Source organism: Lottia gigantea (genome assembly GCF_000327385.1).
Source record: "Lottia gigantea unplaced genomic scaffold LOTGIsca_9, whole genome shotgun sequence".
NCBI lineage: Eukaryota > Metazoa > Mollusca > Gastropoda > Lottiidae > Lottia > Lottia gigantea.
This window is the reverse complement of record NW_008710950.1, coordinates 1,091,631-1,095,689: the sequence shown is the minus strand read 5'-3', so window position 1 is coordinate 1,095,689 and position 4,059 is coordinate 1,091,631. Positions and strand designations below refer to the sequence as shown.

The window sequence follows — 4,059 nt, the reverse complement described above, 5'->3', positions numbered from 1 at the left end:
ACATGAGGAATCAAGTCATATTGATACAGAGTCTGACTAACATAAGGAATCACATCAAATTGATACAGAGTCCGACTAACATAGGGAATCAGGTCATATTGCTACAGAGTCTGGCTAACATGGGAAATTAAGTCATATTGCTACAGAGTCTGACTAACATGAGGAATCAGTCATATTGCTACGAGTCTGACTAACATGGGGAATCGAGTCATATTGATACATTGTCTGACTAACATGGGGAATCAAGTCATATTGATATAGAGTCTGACTAACATGGTGAATCAAGTCATATTGATACAGAGTCTGACTAACATGGGGAATCAAGTCATATTGATACAGAGTCTGACTAACGTGGGGAATCAAGTCATATTGATACAGAGTTTGACAAACATGGGGAATCAAGTCATATTGATACAGAGTCTGACTAACATGGGGAATCAAGTCATATTGATACAGAGTCTAACTAACATGAGGAATCAAGACATATCGATACAGAGTCTGACAAACATGAGGAATCAAGTCATATTGATACAGAGTCTGACTAACATAAGGAATCACATCATATTGATACAGAGTCTGACTAACATGGGGACTCAGGTCATATTGCTACAGAGTCTGGCTAACATGGGAAGTCAAGTCATATTGCTACAGAGTCTGACTAACATGAGGAATCAAGTCATATTGCTATAGAGTCTGACTAACATAAGGAATCACATCATATTGATACAGAGTCTGACTAACATGGGGAATCAAGTCATATTTATACAGAGTTTGATAAACATGGGGAATCAAGTCATATTGATACAGAGTCTGACTAACATAAGGAATCACATCATATTGATACAGAGTCTGACTAACATGGGGAATCAAGTCATATTGATACACTGTCTGACAAACATGGGGAATCAAGTCATATTGATACAGAGTCTGACTAACATGGGAAATCAAGTCATATTGATACAGAGTCTGACTAACATGGGAAATCAAGTCATTTTGATACAGAGTCTGACTAACATGGGGAATCAAGTCATATTGATACAGAGTCTGACTAACATGGGGAATTAAGTCAAATTGATACACTGTCTGACAAACATGGGGAATCAAGTCATATTGATACAGAGTCTGACTAACATGAAGAATGAAGTCACATTGATACAGAGTCTGACAAATAGGACCGTAAGATCATATTACACATATATCCTTCTAGGTGTCCACTGATTCATTATAAAATCCTTTTATTAATTTATTTTGTAATATAACTTAAGGGACTAAATTGGCGCATAAATACGTAACATTTTAACGTTAATGAACTGATACTAACAATAGAGACGTCCTAGAGAACTACCAATCAACAATAAGTAGGTCACCTATAATATTATCTATATTATATTATATAGTCTACTGTCTACTGCTTGAAAGTTGACCGAGCGGTCAAATTGAAAGTTCAATTATTGAAAGACGAGTTCAAAATAAGTCAAGAATTCATTATATTGTTGGAATTTGGAGTTGCACATTTGAGGGAATTTAGAAAATACCCTTATCATTCAGTGATGTGTCGATTTAGGCTCTGTTGACGTTCGAAGGAACGACATCGACGCCGTGTAGTGGCCACGTCAATCAAACTCAATGATATAAGTAGTCAGTTAAGGGGCGGAGGTTATCTTTTCATTCCGTAACACAGATATAAACTGAATGCACGTGACCGCTGTTATTAAATCAAATTGCGTGAAACCGTGTAAACAGAATCGTGATTTAATTATATATTTATGAATATGTATCAGTAATCTTGCAGAGGTATGCTCGCCTTTGAGAAACCTACGATCTAGTAACGATAGTTTCTTATTGTTAAACGCAATGTTACGCAGCGGTCTTATTGGGAGCTTTGGAATATACGATCGTTCTTGAACTGCTGTCCACCATTGTCAGTTTTTAATTAAATTCAAATTAAAAGCATATCTATTTATTTCTGCGTTTAGGTATAGTTTATTGTTTAATTCAAAGATAATTGTTTACTGCGTGTTTTATAGGATTTTCGTAATTACATTTGTCATTTGTTTTTACTATATATTTCTTACATATTATCTAGCCTACTATACGAAATGCGATTCATGATTCAATTGAAACATGTCAAAGTAGATATTCTTGGATAATGCAATATTGTTATTTGTTAAAATGTTTCTCTGCAATTTAAATAGATAATGATTTTCTTTTTATTTCCATCTTTTATCATATTCCGGAAGTATTGTTATACATAAACGGATGAAATGAAATTATGCCTGATTCTTCTTAATGGTTTTATCCGGTATACATTTTTTCTGTAGCCATCTTTCCTTAACCGAAGAAGAGAAAATATTTATAAAAAAATTTAAAACCCATGTTTGATTGATTTTACTTTTAGGATATGAAGAATCAGGTTTTAACTACTAGTGGTTGGCTTAATATGGCAAGTAACAATTTTGTTCATTTTATCATGTGTTTCTTACACAAAGGAACCATTATGGATGTGGGAAATCCTTTCTAGTCTTGACTAAATACGAAATGACAAGAAAACATGTTGGTGTAACTCTGATGGTGTTATGAAAAGTTCTTTCATGATTAAAGTTTAAAATTAAATCGTGTTCTCAAATCGAAAGTTCACATCGACATTGGTTGAGGAGGATTTGAAATATTCCCTAATCACTATAATATATATTACCAGTTACTACTGGTAGTGTTATAGATGTAGAGCCTCGCAGTAATCTTGCGTTTTAACTACAAACAAAGACAACAGAACTATTTCGAGTATATTCAGCAGTTTTAAACGACTACATCAGAATGTGTTTTAAATTGTCATTGTGCCTTATTTCTTGTAGACAATAATATATAAGCTATGTTTTTATCCAATCTTGATGAAACTTAATATATATATGTATTTTGATCTCTGGCAAATTTAAAAACGGAAATACTTCGACAAACACTTTATTGAATTATTGCCCTTGATTTAAATAAAAAAAAAACGTGATAGGATATATTCGTTCTAGATGAAACTTCGTAGGTATAATATTTACACGGTCAAGAATTCATCGGTAATCCGGTTAAACCTATAAAGTAAAGTTGATTTTGTAGAAACCTTTTAAAATTTGAATAGAGCTCTACACATATTAGTAGGTATTCATATAATTTTAATGAAACCTTGGTATGTGTGGGTATATTAATCAGATCTTGAAATATATTTTGCAATTTTATGTGTATATTGGGGAGTTTTCAATCTTAATGATTTGTTTATAATACAGTGCGCTTTCAGGTAATCTTGAGTTTAAATGATGGATGATGAAACCATAATTGGTGTATAAACAACATTGAAATGTTATTAAAAATCTAAGAAATGTTCAATATGAGGAAAAAATTGTAGTTTAGTCACCATGGATACTGACAATATTTATGACAGCTACCAGTGGGTGTATATCATCTTCTAGGCTGGCAAACTATCTTTGAGTAAACAGGATACTGCAATGCAGTGTTACACTTGAACAGTGGAGCTACCCAGATAAGTCAAGTTTGGGGAACAGAAATGCACAAATATGTAAAAAAAAAACAGTAATTGGTTACTGAGGTAGTAACATATCAAAGTGTTATACCGAAACAGATGCTGTGTAATTAAGCATGATGGTATTCAATCAAATTAGAAATTCAGTTTCATCTATCATAGTAAAGGTTGATATACGAGTTGTCGCACAAGGCCTTTTATTTGTACAAATTAAGTTATTTCTAACCCGCACATATCTTGTAAGTGTATCAAATTGGTATTTTAGATAGAAATTAATAAGTACTTCTTCAACATTATAAATTAACTTAATTATAGAGGAATCGTTTTGATCCAGTTTACCGTGTGAATAAGTAATTTGAACCAAGGTTAAGATCGATGTCTCAGACTTTTACTTCCTTGTCTATTGTCCAGTCGACAACTATATCCTTTATTGACAACTCGATCGAAAGTAAACAGTATTATATTTTGATGCTCCATTTTATGGTGATTTCAAGGTAATTCTTGTTGCGAAGATTCTATTAAAAATCAAACCC

The 4,059-nt window shown here is 32.7% G+C and overlaps 1 protein-coding gene across 1 annotated transcript in view; it reads left to right on the top strand.

The window, feature by feature from the left end:
• The window catches only part of LOTGIDRAFT_109048 (hypothetical protein), a gene marked incomplete at both ends in the record, with an annotated part of 6,191 nt that overhangs the window by 290 nt on the left and 1,842 nt on the right, over positions 1-4,059 (top strand). The gene's annotated exons all lie outside the window — the stretch shown is intronic.